Source organism: Chlorocebus sabaeus, chromosome 10, assembly GCF_047675955.1.
Source record: "Chlorocebus sabaeus isolate Y175 chromosome 10, mChlSab1.0.hap1, whole genome shotgun sequence".
Classification (NCBI taxonomy): Eukaryota; Metazoa; Chordata; class Mammalia; order Primates; family Cercopithecidae; genus Chlorocebus; species Chlorocebus sabaeus.
This window is the reverse complement of record NC_132913.1, coordinates 96,974,263-96,997,671: the sequence shown is the minus strand read 5'-3', so window position 1 is coordinate 96,997,671 and position 23,409 is coordinate 96,974,263. Positions and strand designations below refer to the sequence as shown.

The window sequence follows — 23,409 nt, the reverse complement described above, 5'->3', positions numbered from 1 at the left end:
ATAGTTTTTTTTCCACCAAACATAAATATTTTGACTTACTTTGAGTGAAATCTTTTAAAAAGACAGAGTGGTCTCAAGAGTTTTACAATATCTAGGAGAAACAGTCCTGTTTGGGGGATTTCATACACGATTCCACTGACTAATTTCTGAGGAAGAAGTGCAATATAATTTTATGTGTCTCAAGACTAGTATTAGCTTTTGTTCAATATCTGAAATAATGCAATTTCCTTTCTTAGAACACACTGATTTATTTTAACGAATTCATTCTCCTCCTGTTCAAAAATCTTTACGTGATGCTGCCTACACTCTGGAAGGCTGAGGACAGTGTCATCTACCCCTTTCCTCTCTCTCCCATAATAATTACCTACAGCAGCAAGGCTCTTAAGAAGTGCTTGTGGAATGAATAAATTAAGGTTCTCATGATTATACATTGCAGATATTAACAAAGGACAATGTATTACTCTGCTACAAATATTCACACTCACAGGTGTACACTCACATACTTACAATATTTCAAGGTAAGTAGTTGGACATTATTTTCAGGTATATTTTTTAGAAACTAAACTAATTGTGTAAAATGCTTTGGACCGACAGTCTAGAGAGGAAATATTATACGTAGATCCCAAAGAAAGGCTTAAAAGGTGTTACTGATCTTCTTCTCAGCAGGGCAGAAAATGTCTTCCATTTTTTAAAGGCAAATTACAAATATAGGTTTTATTGACATTAATAGGTGTTAAAGACGGTCTTAAAGAAAAGGTAATATCCATAGTAGCCATCTCAAATCAATATATATCCTGATGCTGAATTTCAAAATTAATGTTTTTCATGTAAGGCATGAGGCCCAGGATCAAATGGATTCAAGTGCATTCATGGTAAGATGAAGGATTACTTTCTTATGCTGTCAATTCCAAATAAAGCAAATGTAAAATAAGTTCTTTCAAGAACTAACAACCTCGACCTTTAAATATATCCATTGCTAAAGACTGAAATGTAGATAAAGAAGTTACAGTATTTTATTTGTAAAGCCAACAATACTGAGTCATCCCTGGGCTTTCGTCTCTAGCACCCATTCTACCTGGGAAGGGCAAGGCATTTCATTTAACCATTTTAACAAATCACTTAGCAGGATTCGTTCAGATAAAATCATTACTTAGCATATTTCTCTTAAATTCAAATTAATGAATTTTCATTTAGATGGAGAATTTTGGACTTAAAATAAAGCTGTTACAACGATAAAATCTCCAAATAAGCCAAAAATGTTGATATTTGTTAATAACTTGCAACATAGGCAAAAGATACAATTTTTTAGTCATCTTCTAATCAAAACAACCTTAGATAATAGAAGTATCTGCATAGAAAATGGTATATGCAATAGACAATGATCAACTTAAGCTTAAGGATAAAAGACCAATCATAGATAAATTAATTTAAATAAAAACATTCCAATTCTCCCCTGATTTTCCCTCATTAAAACATCCAAACAAAACATGTGGTACCTTTTAATTTTCTGAATGAGTAGCTCCCAATCAATGCTTCCTCGGTTAGAGACAACAAGCTGAAGAATCTACCAGAAAAAAAGAAAGAAAGAAAGAAAAAATATGTATGTGTATGGATTTGTTAACTAAATATCAAAAATTATAACTCACCAGTAAGCAAATACATTCTTTATACGCAAATAATAAATCTATGCCTGGAGGTCTGTAGCACAAAAAAAAATGCAGTACTCGAATATTTAGGAAGCTCAATAATGAATTTTAAAACATCTTTACTCTGAGATTACATAAAGCACATCCTTTGAAAAACGAATTAAAAATGAAACAATATAAAATTAAAAGCCCCGAACCATTACCAGCGCATATGCAGCAAAACCACTGAATTCTAGCCTTTGAGAACTGCTGCAGAATCCTTCTCCGGGAGCATTATCCCCACAGGCTGGCTCTCTGGCTCTCTAGCTCCAGACAGACGCAGTCTGCAAGCCACCAGCTCGTGTCTGTGTGTACCGGGGAAAGGGAAGCTGCAAATTAGAAGAAGTCCCCGCAGTGGCGAACAGGAAAATAAGGCGAGTGGGAGAGAGGGAGAGAGCACACTAGCCTCAGAATTTTCGAGAATGATGACAAGCTACTCAGCTCCGCCATCATTCACTGACAATAGGATGCAGCCCTCACTTACGATTTAGCGGTTTGCCATAGGGGCTTCTGGTACCGAATGCCTGACAGGCATTTTAATTGCCTCCATCCAAGTGTGTCCCCAGGAGTCGAGTCTATCAGCCTATGAATGTCATCATCTGGTCTCCTTTGTGTTAATGCCAGACACACACACACACACACACACACACACACACACACACACACACACCACTTAAATACAGAAACAGTTTTCAGGCATACAGGATTACAAACAAGTTAAGCTACACAAACTGGACATCACTAAATACTAATTTATGAGAATTTTTATTGTCTGCATTAAGGACATCAGAGATTTGTCACTGGCAGATAATTACAATATTTTTAAACTATCGCATATTGCTTATTTATGTTCCAAAATAAATATGTTCATTAAAGAAATGCATATTTTTATGTATATTTTCCTGCAGAAAATTCAATACCCTTTTAACAGTTATAATTACGCACTTGGCCATGTTTTCCTTACAAGAGAGAAAACAAAAAAAAAACCAAAGAGAATTAGAAAACCAGGGCCAATATGTGATTTCTGGGGGCAATCTATTTTATTCCATTTACATACAAAAGCAAAAGGAGGTGGCAACAAGCTTGGTCCTGGGACTTTTCAGTCCCTGAGGGCGCAGGCAGAGAATATGATCTTTGGCATAATCTGTATCCCCTCCATGTTAGCAACTGAAATTAGCAGTTGAATATCCCTGTTTTACAGTGCCCCTTGTGTAGGGAGGTTAAGTGTGGAATCATTCCCTGCATTTATTTCCTGGAGAAAAGGGAAGGAGAAAAATGTCAATAAATAAATTAATTTTTACAGCATTGTTAGCAACCTGAACCAGTGAATGGAGCAAAATTCGATGAGAACCAAAAAGGCCAGCTGTGAAGAAGGTTGCTGGGAAGAAGCATCACCATGGTTACGGGAAACAGAAAGTCTTGATGGCAGAGGAGAGAGAACGAGACTACAGGGAAGGAAATTGAGAGACAGATGATATGTTTCTTTTTTTTTTCTTCTTCTTCTTGAAAGAATAGCCTCTATCAGTTTTATACTGTATTTTGAATTCATTAAGATAAATTTGCATTCTCCTTGAGCCACCTTTCTGCCCCATTTTTTAATCACTAGCTAATTTTGCTTTCATAAATATTCAAATTACAGTTCTTTTGTATGAGATCAATTCTGCTACCCCTTGCCTCTGTCCAAATACTGGCTTCATGGAAACCACTTAGCCTAGTCCACATCCTTTGTTTCATAGGTGAGAAAGCTGAGGCCCAAAGAATATGACCAAGGTCACAAAACCGAGGCACCCGCAGAGTTTCCTGATTCAGTCCTCTGCTTTTCTTCTCTAACCAAGTGACTTTCTTTCCCTGCTCTCTTTTGTTCTGTTTGCAAGCAATACAGATTCCAGAAACATCCTTTGTCTGTAATTTTGTAAACCTTCTTGTATTTGCTAAAGCAGTGATGTCCCTCTTTAAAATGCATTTCAATCATTCTGAAGACTTTTGCAAATATCTTTTCTGGATTGTATTTGAGGTCTGAGGAATTTGGGGTAATTATGTCACTGCTTTTCTTTCATTTCCAGTCTGGCAATCAGATAAATCAAGCATGACTGCCCTTTTGTGAACGTATCTTGTTGAGCCTGAACTTCATCATCATATACTAGGCACTTTTATCATTACTGGCCTCATTCTTTCTGCAAGCATAAAACTGGGTAATCAAATTGAGTCAGTCTCCCAAGGCACCTTCTAGGTATAGACAAGGTAAACTTTCCTGGGTTACCAAAAACAATGAAGCTGGAAAATGGAGAGCCAAGGTAAAATTAAAAATCACAATAATAATGATAATAATTCATTCCGAAACAACCACTGGAGGGCGCAAATTTTCTTAAAATCTTTCTAAACCACTCAGCAAATGTGGCTAGAATTTTGACCTTCATGTTTTACTGTTTTTATTTTCTTTCCAAACTGTTCTTTCACTATTCAGTTCATATGATTCAATGCCTTGAGATTAACTCATCTATAGATAAGGTCAAACTGCTTATTTGATGTCTAAAAGACAGTTGCTGCCACCATCATCACCCTCTTTCCCCAGTATGTAGCTATAAAACGAATAAATCACATTTTAAAAATGTATGACTACCACAGGTAATAATCACAAGAGATTTCAGGTGTTAGTGAATCCTACATACTGGTTAGAATTCTTCTCCCAACCCCGCCAAAAAAAAAAAAAAAAAAGTCCCTTTAAATACAATCTCCCTGTTAAATGTCTATTTTTCTTCAGTGATTTTGGATAATAAGGTGATTTTTCAAAGTGAATGTTTTATTTTACTGTATTGTAAAACATAAAAAATGATGCCTAAGACTTATGTCTTGAAACATGAATCATATTCTATCATGAAAGCACATATAAGGGTCCTGGTCAGTCCAAAAAAATAGCACAGCTTCCAAGAACATATAATACTCTCTGGAGGTCACTTAATATTTAGGGATACCTAGCTCAGTACATGAGAATGAGTTGGTACACTCTCTTTTCTTTTTTTCCCCACTTGTTTCCAACATGGAGTAAGTACCATATGTGAAATATAATTACTGCCCTTAGGTATGTCATATTCTAAGAATACAAGACAACAGACAATTGAGATACTTATGTGAATTTTTAGATCTTTCATATTTATGCCCAAAAGCCTAAACTGGTGCTTGCCTTATCCTTCTTCTGTCTGACAGTATTTTAGACCTTGGACTACCACCATTCATCCATTCATTTAACCAACTGTGATGGCACACATACATATTTTTCAGACTCTTTACAGGTTCTGGGAATGGAAAAAAGAGGGAAACAGGATTTCCTTTTCAAGAAACTTCATTTAATAAATTAGTTAATAGAAGGCCAGGCATGGTGGTTCATGCCTGTAATCCCAGTACTTTGGGAGGCCGAGGCGGGCAGATCACCTGAGGTCAGGAGTTTGAGACCAGCCTGGCCAACACATAGCGAAACCCTGTCTCTACCAAAAAAAAACAAAAAAAACAAAAAAAAACAAAAATTAGCTGGGTATGGTGGTGCATGCCTGTAGTCCCAGCTACTTGGGAAGCTGATGCAGGAGAATCTCTTGAACCCAAGAGGCGGAGGTTGCAGTGAGCCGAGATCGCATCACTGCACTCCAGCCTGGGCGACAGAGCAAGACTCCGTCTCTCAAAAGAATTAATTAATTAATTAATTAATCAATTAATAGAAACCTAACTTCACACTTCCTTTTCTCACTTTGATGAGATACTATGACGCCACCCCTCTGTTATATCTGCTTCATTATAGACGCCTGATCTTTAAGAATCTGATTCAGCAATACTCCCAAATTCAGTTAATTCACCCCTGTGTCTCTTCTGAAACAATTTTGATTTCATTCCCTAAATATATTAGTCTGTGTATTTGTGTATCACTCCCTAAACTCTCCAGGAATGAATAATGGAGGCTTATATTCCTTACCTCCTTAAAGCCTTTGCTCATAGATCATCTTCCAACCAGGGCTCTCCTAACTACCATAATGAAAGTTGCAACCATGCCCTTCCCACTTTTCATCCCCTGCTGCATTTTACTTTTTTCCATAGCACTTATCATAACATAAACTTTTCTTATTTATTTCTAACTTCACCCTGCTAGTTCCATGAGGGCAGTCATTTTTACATGTTTGGGACACTGGTATCCAAAGCACCTAAAGTATTTTTTAAATGACTGCATATGAAAAATCACACTAGTATATGAATTGGAATGTCTAAACACAAGAGAAGTCATTGTATTCCATATTGTCTTCCCTATTCTATATATTCAGTCTTTCTGATAAAAATTGCCTTTTATTTGTAAGCGACTCCTTGCCATACATTTTGTAATCAATATATTTAATAATTTCTATTATAGGATGTAAATTTATTTTAAATAGAGACTTGTCTCCTACTCTCTTTGAATTCTGCAAAGCACCTAGCATAGGGCTAACAGCTTTTAAATGCTCAGAGTGAGTTTGTTTGACAAATCATGCCTTCTCTTGGTATTAAAATGTGCTAAATGATAATTTTTAGATTTTTAAAATAAAATTCGATGAATTAATGCTGCCTCATGGCCAAAATATTTTGGAATGACCTTTATAGAGATATGACTACACTTAGTAAAATTTGTACTTTCAAAAATTTATAATAGAAATAATACTTATGCTTTCCCCTAGTATTCTTGAGTTTGTTATTCTAAATCAAATAGGCAGATATCTAAGTATTTTATAAATTATCATGATATCCAAAATCACTGAACACTGTCTTGCTTTATTTACTGTAGACGACATTTTCTCTTCCAACAAAGTTGGTCCACACAAAAATATATTGTGGTCAAAAAAGACAAAAAGTGTCATAATTAGCACATTAGTCTTAAATATACAAAATGATAAAATTCTATTACTTTTTACCCACAAAATGCCAATTTCATATGGTTCAACCTAATACCTAGAGAAGCTATACATGGATGCGGGATTGGGTAGTACGAGTTGTACAAAATGACTCCCATGTTTATTGCAGCATTATTCACAATAGCCAAGATATGGAAACAACCTAAGTGTCTGTAGATGGATGAATGGATAAAGAAACTATAATCTCTGTGTCTGTCTCTCTGTCTGTGTGTGTGTATGTGCGTGTGTGTGTATCTATATTATGCAGCTCTAAAACAGAACAGGATCTTGCCATTTGCCACAATGTAAATGAGCCCGGAGGACATTATGCTAAGTGTAGTATGTCAGACACAGAAAGAAAAACATTGCATCATCTCACTCATTTGTGAGATATAAATAAAAATAATAATAATAATTGAAGTTTACAGAGAGTGAACAAAACTGTGGTTACCAGTGACAGGGTTGGGGGACAGTTTGGGGGTGGTGGGAAATGAGGAGATGTAGGTTAAGAGGATACCAAATAGCATCATGTAGAATGAGCAAGTCTAGAGATCTAATGTACCATGAGAACCATAGGTAATAACAGTGTACTGTACAAAAAAACAAATAAACATCACATGGTACCCCATAAATGTATACAATTATGATTTGTCAGTCAAAATATTAATAATAAAACTTTTAAAAAATGTGGTATATTCATAAAATATTGTTTGGCAATAAAACAGTGAAGTGCTGACATGTCACAACACAAATGAACCTAAAAACCATGATACTCAGTAAAAGAAGGTGGTTACAAAAGGCCATATATTTTATAATTCCATTTATATGAAATACCTAGGATAGTCAAATCCATAAAAATGGGAAGGATATTAATGGCTGCCAGAGGCTGGGGGCAGAGGGTAATGGAGAGTGACTAATGGGTAGGGGCTTCTTTTTGGGGTAATGAAAATGTTCTGAAATTAAGTAATGGTTATTGGGTGCACAACTCTATGAATATATTAAAAACCACTGAATTGCTGAATTGTATACTTTACAAGAGTGAATTTCATGCCACGTGAATTATATCTCAATAACTCATTAAAAAAAGTAATAAGGGTCCGGGCACAGTGGTTCACACCTGTAATCCCAGCACTTCGGGAGGTCAAGACAGGCGGATCACCTGAGGTCAGGAGTTGGAGACCAGCCTGGCCAACATGGTGAAACCCCCTCTCTACTAAAAATACAAAAATTAGCTGAGTGTGGTGGCGCGTGCCTGTAATCCCAGCTACTCAGGAGGCTGAGGCAGGAGAATTGCTTGAACCCAGGAGGCGGAGGTTGTGGTGAGCCGAGATCACACCACTGCACTCCAGCCTGGGAAACAGAGTGAGACTCCTTCTCAAAAAGTAATAATAATAATAAAAAATAAAAGAAAGAAAAAAAAGTAATAAAAACGTCCCAGTTTCTAGACAGCAAGTCTTTGAATTCCATGGCCACTAATTAAAATATGACAAGTTTATAATTCAGTCCATGGCACCTTCCAGATTATTATAAATTGTTGGAAGCATGGCTCCAAAAGCTATTATTTTTTTGAGGCCATGAGACTGTGATTTATGTGGGAATCTGAAAATCTTCTACAAACATTTTTGAATTCCTTAACAAATTCAATTGCAGGTCTGTAGATCTCCATTTTTAAAAATTTCTTTTACATGGACAAATGGATTTAAATGGTATCATAAATGAAAGACATGTGCCTTAGTGGATCCCTGACTTATGTGATAAAGAACAACTGGTCAGGAGTTAAAAGACAATCACTAAGCATCTAAAGGATAAATATATGTAAATCACTCTCAGGTCTGTCTTTTGTTTTTCATAGAAAACTATACAAATTATTAACTATACACCATCAGTGAAGCTGAGTTACTAGTTACAAAAACATCCATATGTTGAGAAACTCATGTAAATAATTCTGACGGCAAACAATGGACAAATTTATTACTGACAGACAACATTTCTCCTGAAAAGTAGAATCCTTGAATCACTTGACTCCTACCACAAGTTTTGTTATGATTAAAAAATGGACTACATTTGTTAGCTTGTTGTCTATTTGATATTTAATTTAAGTTTACTAGGTATTCTATGCCACTGAGCTCTGGACTATTAACTTACTTAAAATTTGAAAACAATATTGATATTATCCAAGCCCAAAGTCCTATAACTATTTGCCTTACTTTATATGTATTTTAACTATGTCTTATACATAAAACTCAGTAAGAAATATTTAAACAAAATATTCAGTATCTCCACTGAACTTGGATGAAAAACAAATTACAAAATAAAGTATATTTATGAAAAGCAAAGAGCATATTGAGATATGGGTTGCATGTGGTCATCTTTGACATATTCACGTGATTTTAATTACAGTTGTACGGCAATGAGAAGGATGAATTGATTCCAACCAAGTAGGGTGAAGAGTAAGACAAGATAACTGGAAATCACTCTCCAATTGCTCTTGAATCAGGCTTTAATACTTCTGAGTCATGATGATCAGAGTTTAGCTTGACTATTTCATTTACAATCTTAGTATGATGATTTTTTTAAATCACTTAGATTCTTATCCAAATGTATGTACATAATACATTTCAAATTATTTTTGGATTTTGCACCATCTTGAACCTCAGAGATATTCATATTTCACTGACACATTTTTCACAATTCTAAAAGTAATAAATTCTCATTTTTCTTTATTCCATCAGTGCTTTTATTTCACTTATCAAGGTAAAGCCAATGGGATGGTATAAATGGAGAGACAGAAAGAAAGACAGGTTATTCTTATTGTCAGCATTCAGGTCTGATTGCAATTTAATAAAATAGCTAGCTTAAAAGCCATATTTAGATTTCATATGACATTACCACCTAAGCTTATGAAATAACTATACTCAAAGTTCTATTCTTCTCACATACTTTTACCAAAGTAAAATAAACCAAACTTCTTTTTTAAAACAATGTCACATGAACTACAATTATGAAAAATAATTGTTACTTCAATTCATAAAGTCATAATCTCATTACACTTTAAGAACTATGTTGGGAATTAAAAGCTCTCAAGAGGTCGAAAAGAAACCTATAATAGTTGAACAATTAAGACTCTCATACATTGCTGATGAGAGCTTAAATTAATCCAACCACTTTGAAAAACTGTTTGGCAATACCTAGTGAAAGTAAATACTAAACTAAATATATGGAATAATATATGAAGTTCCAGAGCAAATAAATATTCAGAGACAGAAATCAGAATAGTGTTTACCTGTGTAGAAAGTAGTATGAGAGACTGTATTGACTTGGAAGATGTATAATGTCTTCTTGACACGAGTGGCAGTGACATGGAGTAGAGGGCACTCTATTAATGTAATGTACCTTCATCATAATAATTGTGATAAATATTGTGGTGCCATTGTTTTAGAAGTTCTTCATTCATAAGTTTTAGGATCTATAGTGAATACTATGCAAAAGGGTTCTTGTATAAGCATATATTTTGCAAACATACCACGTAACCATGGCTGCGTAAAGACTATATGATTACATGTATATTAAATAAACAAATTGTAAGGACACATTCTCCTTAGTAGGGAAAGTATGTTTTACATTGGCTTTTAGTAAACAAATGGCAACTGTAAAGTAAAACACATGAAATGAAAAATGGAAGTAAAATGTGTATTTTAGGAATATGGCAGCAAGTGAAAGTATTTATGTGAAGCAGCCCTTACAGAACTATGCTATTATGACAAAAGAATGGACAGCTAAGATGCTTCCCGTATCATCCCTTTCACAAAAATCCCTTACCCATTGAGGCCTACCATAATCGTTAGTTTATTTCAGGAATCACTAATTTCTTCTCTTCCAACCCAAATCTTACACTTCCTTTTTGGTTCATTTAAAGTTCTGCCTTTTTCATAATGGCTTCCAAAATTCCCACAAGCACATAATGTCATAAAGCTCTTTCCTTTCTCAGAATCACCAACATACAAAACAAAAAACAAAAACCATCATTATACTATAATGCCTGTTATTATATACAGGCTTGGTCCATTTTTCAGTAATTTACATTCAGTTATTTATTCTAATATTTGCCAATTTGAAAAGCATATGACATGATTCTAATAAAATGATTAAGAACCTACAAAGTGCCAGTCTTTTTGAGTACATTACTTTATTCAACAATTCTGAGAGTCATGTGTCTCTATTTTACAGTTGAGGAAACAGGCCTAATTAGGTTTAATAAAGTGCCCAGGGGAACACAGCTGGTAAGTAGTGGAGCAGAAATTCAATCCCTGGACTTCTCAGCTAATTAGTTTGTAATTCAGCCTAACACTTAGAAGGTATCAGAAGAGGAAGAGATAAACATAGAACTAAGAATTTTCCATTTATACTTACAAGATAGCAGAAAGGGAAGAGATAAATTGAACACAGAATTAAGAATTTTCTATTTTTCCAGGAGAGGGAGTTTAGTCAGACTACTTGTTATGTAAGTAGGCTGTGCATAAAAGAGATAAGAGTAAAAACATAGATTTTTACTTTCAGAATTATTTCAGATTCCATCAGTTCATATTTAAATAATGTATACGTATAAACACAAGCATTCCTGGAGGTGAGGAAAACATCATAATTTTAATTACTATCTATCTGGTTTAATCTTGGCAGAGGATATAGAATCATATGAGTGCAATATATGCTCATGTATTTTTAAAGAACTTTGTTGTTTGACAATTCGGGCTTATTATGTTTGTTTTGAAACATCTTGTTGAAATTAACTACTATCTTAGAAGTACAGATGATAATAGTAAAGTACATATCTTAACACAATCACTACCCTTATTTTATTCTATCGAGTTAGAAATCATCAAACATCATGGTGAATCTTAAACGTTACATGAGAAAAGACCATATCATATTATGTAATCCATGTCCATTAAAAAAGTTAACACATTTTTAATAGTTAAATTTCGGTGTGTGGACACTTTTTTATTTCAGACAATTCTATTCTTTCCATGAAGTTTTCCCTCAGGTATTGCCTTCTCAAGCAGGCTTCACCTAACCATCCTATTCAATATTGCAATCTGTAATTCCTACTCCCGATCTCCCTTACTCCATTTTGCTATCATCTTCTAATGTGCCATATAATTAATTCACTTGTTATATTTATCCTTTATTGTCTTTCCCCATTCACTTGTAAGCTTCATGAAGGCAAGACTCTGCCTGTTTTGTTCATGAATATATCCCAAATACCTAGAACTAGGTCTGGTATATAACTGGTGCACAATAAATGTTCAATAAATATTCATTCATGCATGCATGAACACTGAAATTAAAACATTAAAGCTCATATAAAAAGCATAAATTACCTTCCTAAAAGTCTTAGGGCTAAAAGTTTCAGAAATCATGAAATAAAACATGTAGTGTAAGTGTTTCATTTATTTTAGGTCTTGGTTAGCTATTTCAATACACAAATTTTAGATTTTTCATCTTTGGCAATTTATAGGGAATTTGAGTAACCTCTCTTCCTTTACTTCAAGTTTTAAAAAGTATTTACTTACTTTTTTTATTTCTACAAAAATTATTCTAGCAGTTTTTCTTATCTACTTGTGAATCCTTGGTTATAACTAGTAAATTTATTTTTATCTTACTTATAACCTAAATGTTAATACAAACCATATTCACTGGAGATACAGCCACCCTATAGGCAAACAATACTTGCAACAGAAATGGGCAAACCATGAAGGAAAATTAAGAGAACTAGTGTGGAGGATTTTTTACTAAATAAAATTTTTATTTAGCAGTCAACCAGTCAAGCAGAACTATCTTCTGGAGTCATTAATTTCTTGGCTGATCTTCCTGAAAGCAGGAAATGAACCTCCATTTAATCAAATTCTCCACAAGTGGGGCCATTACAATTTCATGAAAGACTGAAATCAAATCAAATGCTACAAAATCAAATGCTACATTTCATGACAGTAGATCTAAATTCCTGATTTGTTTTTGAAAACTACTAAAAGGAGCTATTTTGTTGACTGCTTTCTAAACATTGAAAATTAATATATCTCAATATTTTAAACCTCTCTTGTTCCTTCAGTCTTCAGCAACTTCACCGAATTGGAGAGCCAGCAGTACTTAAGAGGTCAGCTAGTGCCAATCCATTTAAATTTGGTAATCTTGAACCTTAACTTGACCAGATTATTCTGAAGAAGCTTAAATTCTGCAAGATCCTATAGCTTTTATTTTCAGAGTCTAATATTTCCAGTTCAAATAATAAAATGTCTACTTTGATGGTTTAATAAATGCAGTATCATAAGTGGAATGATTTCTGAAAATGCATATATTTATTTTATGAATATATGAAATCCACATTCCAAAAATTTATGAAATCCAGACATATTATCTTGGCTGTTTAGGGGACAGTGTACCCTAGGGTGATGGCCACCAAGAGTTACATATATAATTTCTTAGTCTCTCCTCTTCCTCTAGTGCATGTACCATGGTTACAATAGAGATGCAAAGAGAGAATTAATTATCTATGCAGGTATTTATTTATAGATATTTTAATAAAACAGAACTACAGCACACTTTGAATATTTAGAAAGTATTCAATAGTACATCTACATGTGCATGAAAGTCCCAAATTCTCCTATTGATTGGAACCAAAGAATAAAGATGATGAATATCAAATCCCTAGTGTGAAAAGAAACAGGAACTTAGATGAAGAGTGGGCGTACTGTTTCTATTTCTACTAAAACTTCATGGCTCATTCTATCATCAGATTTCTTAGCTGCAAAGGATTTTAGGTAAAAGATATACTGGCTTTTAAATCAAAAGGAAATATTATACATAAGCAACGTCTATATATGTATATTCCTTCTCAACAGTATCATTAAGTTGGCGAGAAACAGATCATGTTATGTTATATTTATAGTCGTTTCATTTTCCATAGTTTAGTGGCTTTTTTCCTTTTGCTACTAATAGCAAACATATAATTGAAGAAGTGTTTTATTTAATATTCTGTAAAACGGAACTCAATTTTTTTTCCAGGCATGGTCTATCTACTTTTTTAATTTCAAATGGAATGCAAAAATAGCTATTGTAAGAATCTGGGCCAACAGATCTGTCTGGAAGAGAAATTTCCACCCCCAGGACCACTGACTTTTTTCTTGAACTACCATACTCTTGTGTTTTGCTTTTTTATACTTTTCCATTATCTTTGTTTTGCCTTCCCCTTTTCAACTCTTTCTCCTCCATTTTAACCCAGAGTAATGGGGAACATAGTCAAGGAAAATAGTTATAGAATCATTTAAATATTTAAATAAACTTTCATCTATATAGGTCCTTGGTTTTATGTTAGGGCCAAACTTGACGTGTTTTACACAACTTTCTCTAATATCTGGTAGGCTCCTTTTACATTGGTGTACAATAAATAATGTTAATTCGTGTTGTGGACATTGACCTAAAAAAAATGGAAGAAGTTGTCGCTGGTGGGAAGGAAGATATATTGTCACTGAGATCACTGTATGTACTGCTGCAGCATGGTATTTATTTATTTTTAACCCAGTGAAGCTAAAAAAATAAAGAAAAGGGAATCAAATGTCCAGTTTATACACACTTTCTACTGTAATGCTTATAAGCATATAGATGACATATTAGGAAAAAGCAGGTGATGCCTCAACAACAGATTTTTCTAGTGGCATGGGGATGCTTCCAATTTTCTTATAATTTCTAATTTTATTTTGAAGCTGTTTAACAAAATGTATGATTGATTGATGGCCGATGAGAGAAGGGGATGCGAGGTCTGTGTTAAGAAATGCACAAAAGAAAACCTTGAGAAACTGATACTCATGAGTTAAAAGCCAAGTGTGATGAAAAAGAAACTTATTTTACAACAGAAAAAAGCTGAAGAACACAAAAAACTGAAAAAACAAACGGGGGTTGTGAAGATGATAGAACAGCACAGAAATGCCAGGACTGATTCAGCACTATTTGTACATCACTTGAAAAAAGAATTAAAACTGATGATGTGTGTTAGGAGAGTTAAGACACTCAAATCAGAAGGAGAAGCAAGAATATGCGACATGGATAGAGAAGAGTTGGAGGATCAAGAGCTTTGGAAACAAATAGAGTTTCATTTATAAACCACTGAGCCAGTCTGACAGGTGAAGCAGGCTGAGGCACTTGAAAGATCTTATTCAATGGCTGGCATTGCTGAATGCCCAGCTGGGTCTGAATCAGAGTAGTTTTAAACAGGGACATTGTTCCAAGGAAGATTTTAGTTTCACGTGCCTTCCAATACAGCCTTATAAATCCTGAACAGCGTCAATATTCACCAGCCACCTGCAATCAGCATTATTCCAGAATTTGCTAGATACAGCAAGTCCGTGACAGGGGATATATTAATTAGGATGGTTGGTCCTCCACTCAGGACTTACATGTATTGATGATATGCAAATCAGTTCAGTTCAGTCTCATCAACAGCATAAATTAAGTGCATCCTATCATGAGGATTATCTTGGAAAGAGTGAATGTCACTCTCAATAGGCCGCTGGCCTGGAGGTGCATAGTCAGCAGTTGCTGAGTGAGGGAGAATGAAAAACAGACAAAAAAGTATTTCATCATTATTGACCAGCTGGTTGCATTCTTCTCTAGATTAAATGCTTGGCTACTTATATTAAAAAATCTTTGCTTAGAAAAATTTTCTTCTTACACATCTGTGCAGTCTGACAAGAGATTCAAAGGTAGCATTTTTGATTAAGAGACCCGATGAGCAAATAACAAGAGAAAACAATCCTACATTATGACCTTTGTATTAAGAGTTCATATTCCATTGGGAAATGATGCCCACACAGGACAGATGTTTTGTACTAGAGAGGATGAATTTGTGACTTCTTGTTGGACTTTCTTAGGAACTCAGGTTAGTTAACAAAGAGCTAATGGCCTCAGAGAGAAAGCACAAAATTTTATGACAAATGTGAGAAAAAGAAAAAAATTTTGGATAAGGATATACCTATGATTGACATTTTAAAGAAGCTATAAATTGTGGACAGAAATAGTTAAGGAAATACAGATATAACTCAATCTATAATGTATAGATATTTTTGGTCTGGGCACAGTGGCTAAGGTCTACCATCCCAGCACTTTGGGAGACTGAAGTGGGAGGATCACTTGAGCCCAGGAGTTGAAAACCAACCTGTACAACATAGAGAGACCCTGTTTCTACAAAAATTAAAAAAAAAAAAAAAAATTAGCTGGGCATGGTAGTGTGTGTCTGTAGTCCCAGCTACTAGAGAGGCTGAGGTGAGAGGATTGCTTAAACCCAAAAGGTTGAGGCTACAGTAAGCCATAATCATGTCACTGCACTCCAGAGACAGCAACTTTCTGTCTCAAAAAAATAAAAACAAAAAGAAATTTTCCGTTGAGTTTGCAATTCCTCCTAATACATGTTATCCAGGCAGTTTAAAACACAATCAATGAAAAAGAGTTGTTAAAGTCTAGATTTAAAAACAAATTAAATGGTAAGAGTAATCATGAAGCCTAATCAAAGTGAAGCAGCCAAGTGGTGAATCTGAGTGAAGTGCTTGAGCTCGGTGTTTATGATGGTGGGAGTCAAGACAACTGAGGTGTTCACAGAAAGGGGCGGAGACACATCACAGGTGGCAGAAGGAGTCTTGCCGTCCTGTGCAGCTGTTGGAAACCCTAAACTGTGTTGAGTGAAAGAAAGGCAGAAACAGAACAGCATGGCCATCTCTACAACATATTGCAACAAGGGCATGCAGGGGCAGGATAATGGAAGTGGGGCTCAGAAATAAAAGGAAAAAAAGTTAAAATAACATAAAGCATGAAAAAAGACTTGCATGATCTGATGATCATGAGCCAAAGAAATGAGGATTATGAGAAGGTCAATTCTTTGCATCTGTGGTTCAAAACAACCACCACCATAACAGGTTATAAAATAAGACCCTGCACTGCCCCCCAGCACTATCTATGGGGAAAGGGCTATGAAAGTAGACACAAAGGCTGTGGCTCCCCCAGATTTTGTTTTTATTTTTTTACTCCACAGAGCTGTGCTAAAACACAGATTCCAGGCCTCGCCTTTCTGTAATTCTACTCAAAAGTCTAGAGGTAAGCCATCAGTCCAATATGCATCCATTAGCATCCTGGTGATGCTGATGCCACTGATTCATTAAATACAGTTTGAAAAACCACTAGCATAAATGATTCAAAATAACTTGGGATAAATTATTTCCTCACCAGATGTAAAGGTATTTGCCTCTTGTGCACCTGAAACCAACAGGGGGTTCCAAAAATGAGGTAAGGGGGTCAAACTATATGTGAATATGAATTTGCACCGAGAACAAAGCATACTGAATTATATCAATGTCTTCCATATAGATATTACAAATTAAAATGTATTGTTTAAAGCAACTGAATTTCCCTTCATTTTTCTATTCATTTTCCACTTTATATTATCCCTTTTTCATTAGCTGCAATCAGTAATAACAGGTAAAAATCCAGAAAAAAAAAAAATGCTCTAATCAAGGATATTTTAAGATTAACTGACCTTCATTTCACATTGACTGTTGAGAGACAAATGAAAGTACAAAGAGGATTCCAAGATAGTATTTATAACATATGCTTCAAATAAAATTTACAAATATTGCTTAAAGTTAGAAAGTTACCTTCAGCATTCTCGACATATTTTTATCACCTAGTATATGCAAGTTTTGCACTCGATACTTGTGAACTGGTAACCATAGATAAAAAGCTTATTTTTCCAACTACAAAGAAACTATAAAGTGAATAAGACACCTGTCTGTTTCAGATGAAAGTACATTACTTCAGCTTCCACAGCGTTTTACCTTGGTTGAGACCAAAACCTCTATGAGGAATTTGCGAACAGCATAGCCAGCACCCACAAGGGGCTATGTTAATATCAACTTGTCCTTCAGAGCTTGGGACTGGATTCCAGAGCTTGGAAATTCCAGCCATACTGTTGTTTTAGTCTGAGAGAGGCCAAGGGATTTCACTATGAGCTAGGGAAGTATACCGTGGTGGGTTGGGAGCTGGTGGCGATGCAGGTGTCCTTAATCTTGAACTACATTCATATGGCCTCTGAAGGAAGGTTGTTCTCATAGATCTCTATAGATAACAGTGAAAATCTTTTATAAAGTGCTTACTAAACACAGGGCAGTTTTTGAGCATCGATTTGTATAGGTTGGTGCAAAAGTAATAGCATCTTTTTTGCCGTTACTTTTAATGACAAAAACCACAATTACTTTTGCACCAGCCATTAACTTGTTTAATCCTCATAGCAACTCTGTGAGGTGGTTACTTTCATTACACCCATGTTATAGATGAGTAAACGCGGACACAGGAAGACTAAACCATTGGATATGAATTCAGGTCATATGCTTTTATACTACAGGCATGCTTTTAAAACTCCATTCTACTACTCTGCACTCTCCTATATTCTGTATATAATAAAAACTGATTCTATAGCAGAGAGAAGGCGAAAGACCCGGCAGGAGTTAAGGTCTGGCATCTCAGTCCTCTAGCTGAAAATTTCAACAGCAGATTCGTATAAGTAATGTGCATAATATGACTAATCAGGTACCCAGGAAGCAATGGAATATCCAAAAACAGTTTTGGTGATGTATTTCTTAGTCTTTTAATTTTCTGAGATGTGTGGATAACTAACAATAATGATTCAATTTTCCAAAAATGAAATACGACCCCCAATTTTTAAAAACTGCTTTATAGTATAAGACTAGTTGAGGAGTCAAGAAAGAGAAAACTTTCTGTTTTGGTATTTGAGCTGGTATGCAATCACCGCTGGGCTTTTGAGGCATGGGTTTCAGTTCTTCTGCTGCTTCATAGGGATGCTGTTTGCATTCACTTTTTTCCTTTTCTTTTCTTTTTCCTTTTTTTTTTTTTTTTTTTTTTGACAGAGTCTTACTCTGTCACCCAGGTTATAGTGTGGTGGTGCAATCTTGGCTCACTGCAACCTCCGCCTCCTGTGTTCAAGTGACTCTCCTGCCTCAGCCTCCCGAGTAGCTGGGACTATAGGTGCACACCACCACACCTGGTTAATTTTTGTATTTTTAGTAGAGAGGGGGTTTCACCATGTTGGACAGGCTGGTTTCGAACTCCTGACTTCAAGTGATCCGCCCTCCTCAGCCTCCCAAAGTGCTGGGATTACAGATGTGAGCCAGCGTGCCTGACCTGCATTAGCTTTTTTTTTTCAAACTGGAGACACCCCCAGTGTGTAGCGACCTTTGTGACTCATGTGCTCCAGTGAAAGGGGAAAATGATATCTTACTCTCTTAAATTACAAGATGCTCAGGGGAAATAAATAAGTTAGTAATATTGTAGTGCCTTGGGCATTGTGATAAATCCCAAAGTATAATATCCAGAATCACATATGTGTTCATGTTTGCTTTAGAGTCAAAGCACACTTTCTTAAAAATATTCTAGTCATTCAGCAAAATTATTTTACATTTATTTTTATTTTGAAGAATGAGTTTCAGCACTGCTAATTTGGGGAACATCTATATATCTTTCATGACCCTTAAGTTTAAGGAATTCCTTAATTTTCCCAAGTTTATACCTTTGCTATATCTTGTAATAGTAATTACCAAACAAAACAACATTTCCTTGTTTATATAATGATCTGTACCACCAGACTTGGCTACTTGCAGAGAACTATTGCATTATATTTTTGGATCCCTTCACACCTACAAGAGTCCCTGGCCATGCTGAGTGCTTCACCAATGTGCCTTATATTGAGTTGGTGGTACTGGGTAATACAGAGAGCCAAAAAAGCTTTAAAAATATTGCACCTCAAAAGAAAAAAGTTAAAGAAACCAATAACAAAATAAAGTTAGACAACATAGTTTGAAGACTGAGTAATTCATTTGTTAATTGGACTGTTTTAAAATTTTCAAACATTGATAAGAAGTAATCATATTTTCTTGACATGTCCATTTATGTATCTGTAAGTAATAAAAATAAGAGCTAATATTTGATGTGTGCTTATAATTTGCCTACACTATATTAAGCACTTTATACATAATAATCAGACCTTATGAGGAAGGTCCTCTTATTACCTCCATTTTATAGGTGAGCAGGTCGAGACTCAGAGAGGTTAAATAACTTCTCCAAGGACAAACTGCTAGAAACTAAAGAACCTTCATGAATCAGACAATCTGGCCCGAGCTTCTCCATGAGCCTAAATTTTTCTACATATGTATTGGATTCTTTATCAGAATGGCCTGTTCTGTTCAGTATTGAAAAGTGAGGAATTCTTGAAAAAGCTGGAATAAAGCCCTACCAAACCCAATCACTTTCTTTGCCAAGTTCAGATGCCAACACACACACAGGCATTTGACATTCTTTCACCTGAATTTGACAAAAACCAAAAATATAAGAATAAAAGACATTCCAAGATAGATCATACAATCATGTGTCTTTGTTCTTCCCTATTTTTAGCCTAGCTTCTAATGAAAAGAGGATGTGTAAAATCATCGAATCTCTCTGTGTGTTCTTCCTCCATCCTCATGCCTGCTTTTGCCACCATGGTCAGAAGAAATAGTCCAGGTGAAGCTAAAAAGAAAAGAATTATTGTTTTCTGGTCATCTGGGCTTCCCCCTCACATATATCCTACCTCCTACTTATTCCCTGCACACAGATGCATCTTGGTGCTCCTATTTGGCACTGTTCCAAGTAAGCTGAATGCTTGTTTCACAGCACTAATCACAGTCATAATAATATAGCGTTTCATATTTCACCAAGTACTCTCAAAGCAAATACTTCATTTATAAATACCATTTATCACTAAAAGGAACAAGAAGTCCTTGAAAAAAAATGTGGCTGACTCCGGGACTGGGACGGGGAAAATACAAAGAGTCTCTGGACATCTTGTTGCACCAGAAAGCAGAGAAGTGTTGAAAGACTGACAAATGAGACTTGGTGAAAGGACACCACTACTGTCTTGGTGGGGCTCCCAGTGGTCAAATTTGGTTTTTCTGAGTGTTTGTTTTTTGAGACAGAGTCTCTCTCTATCGTCCAGGCTGGAGTGCAGTGGCATGATCTCGGCTCACTATAACCTCGCCTCCCGAGTTCAAGCGATTCTCCTGCCTTAGCCTCCTGAACAGCTGGGATTACAGGCATGTTCCACCACACTTGGCTAATTATTTTACTTTATTTTATTTTATTTTATTTTATTTTATTTTATTTTATTTATTTTATTTTATTTTGGTAGAGATGGAGTTTCACCATGTTGGCCAGGCTGGTCTTGAATTCCTGACCTAAAGTGATCTGCCTGCCTCAGCCTCCCAAAGTGCTGGGATTAGAGGTGTGAGCCACCACGCCCAGGGGAGTGGCAAAATTTGAAATAATTTGGGTGTCAAATATAATAATGATGGTATTAGATTATAAGACATTTACTGAAGGAAAATCCATGAGGCTATAGAGATACACTAACAGAGGGAGGAAGGAGGGGAGGGAGGAAATTAGATGTCGGAGGGGGAGACAGAGGGAGAAGCTTTAGAAAAGGAGAGGAGTTGGGGGGAAAGTCTTCTTTAGAGAAGAATGCCAGTTAGTAAGGGCAGAAAGAATGATAAACTTAAAAAAAAAATCACCATTTCATCCTCCAATATAGTAATAGACTTAGGTAAGAATCACTGATGTATGCTGAAACTGCTGGGTGAAAGAGTGTGGGGAAACAGGATATTCCCATGACCTTGAAGTATCCCCTACAGATTCCTTCTTCATTACTCTTAACAAGTAAATTGATAAAAAGTGTCCAATATCATCTATTTGGTTATTTCCCCAAAAATAAATATACTCTGAACCTAATCATCAGTAAGCAAATAAGAACTTCCACAACGCGAGACAGTCTACAAGACAACTGGCCTGGTATTTCCAGAAACATTAACGTCACAAAATTTTTAAAAAGCAGGTGCTGTTTACTAGATTAAAGGAGACTAAAGAAACATCATAACCTTGTTTATTCTTGGATTAATTTTTTTTTGAAAACATTTTGGGGACAGTTGAAGGAATCTGAATACAGGTTACATACTAGACAATATTATTGAATAAGTGTTAAATTTCTTGGCTCTGATAATAGTATTGTGGTAATGACAATGTATGGGTGTGTAAAGATACAAGATGAAGTGCTTAGACGTGAAGTGTCTTGCAAAGGTTCAGAAGAAAAAATGAATATGTGGCCAGGCGTGGTGGCTCACACATGTAATCTCAGCACTTTGGGAGGCCGAGGCAGGCAGATCACCTGAGGTCAGGAGTTCAAGACCAGCCTGTCCAACATGGCAAAACCCTGTCTCTACTAAAACTGCAAAAATTAGTCAGGCTTGGTGGCTTGTGCCTGTAATCTGTAATCCCAACTACTCAGGAGGCCGAGGCATGAGAATTGCTTGAACCCAGGAGGCAGATGTTGCAGTGAGCCGAGATCATGCCACTGCACTCCAGCCTGGGCGACAGAGCAAGAGCCACCTCAAAAAAATAAATAAATAAATAAATAAAATTTTAAAAACGTGTGCGTGTGTGTTTACGTAGATATATAAGTGTATGTATATATATGCTATATACATATATATCTTCCTGAAGAGATGAGAGAGATCACATTAACATGTCATCATGTTAACAATTAGTGAATCTAGTGAAGTACACATAGACATTCATTGTACTATTCTTTCAATTGTCCTGCAGCTTTAAAATTATTCAAAATTAAAAGTTTGGAGAAGAAAATATTGTGTGTGTTCCAAATAGCTCATGATACGGTGGTGGAGAAAGACACGTAAAACTGTTTAGAGTTCAATGTGCTCAGCTGTGCGATGAGTTTTTCATAAGGCACTATGAGAGCACAGAGGAGGATGAGCCGAATTCTAACTCCCTCAGTGCACATCCTGTGCTTTTTCCACTCCCACACTGCTCGTGGACTTGAGCCATTAAAGGCTCTCTCATCTTTCCTCTCTACATCACTTCAACCTGTTACCTTTAGCTGCCTAGTAAAACAGGACCTAATCTAAGCTGAAGACAACCTGGCTCATTCTCACTCTTCAGAGCCCCCGGGATCCAGGGCCATTTCAGGATGCCAAGGACTCATTTTACAGACTATTCTGGTACTTGTAAACCCACTTGGAAGAAGGCCTTGATGAGTCTTCCAGTGATGCCTGATGCTGGAGTTGGATAGTGGCTGTACTGGACAAGAGCCTCCACACGATTCACTCTGGTGTGAATGTGCATGCTTACACTCTATAACCAAGTTGGAATGTAGCAGCATAAGCAGAAAGAAAAATACATTTTTTTTCCTGCTATCTACCTCCATACCATCTGTGAAGAACTGGATGAGAGTCTTCTCTTCTTACCAGACAGGTAACAGAGACAACATTTTGTCATCAGACACACATACTGGACTAAAGTTTAGGTTCTCAATGCAGCCAAAATGCTCACATTATGTGAGAGAACAAGATGGTGCCACAAGTCCGTTGTCTGGTCTCAGAATTAGAAACCGTAAGTCAAAGATTCAGATGAACCTGAATAGTATTTTATTCATTGTATTTTGAATTAACAGTGAATGTGAGATCACAGATTTTCCAGATCCTACTGAGTATTACTTAACTATGGTAAATTATTTAAAATAGTTCAAAAGAAAGGACAGTATCTTCTGTTAACACAGAGATTCAAAATATGTTTCCTTATCTGGTAGATGTCAACTTCATTGACCCAAATAATGTATAATTATAATAATACATATTTAATATACAGCACCTAACTCTGTATTTTCA

General features: G+C 35.7%; 1 protein-coding gene across 42 annotated transcripts in view; it reads right to left on the bottom strand.

Annotated features, from left to right (window-relative positions):
- MAP2 (microtubule associated protein 2) overlaps positions 1-23,409 on the bottom strand; it is a 308,224-nt gene that overhangs the window by 154,164 nt on the left and 130,651 nt on the right. For 40 of the 42 annotated variants that reach the window (XM_038001613.2, XM_073020011.1, XM_073020006.1 and 37 more), the window contains one exon: positions 1,497-1,564. The gene's annotated coding sequence lies outside the window, so the exon portion shown is untranslated. Of the gene's footprint in view, positions 1-1,496; positions 1,565-1,849; positions 2,122-2,169; positions 2,293-23,409 lie in introns of those variants that run through there. The other 2 variants (XM_038001615.2, XM_007966075.3) reach the window with 2 other exon arrangements.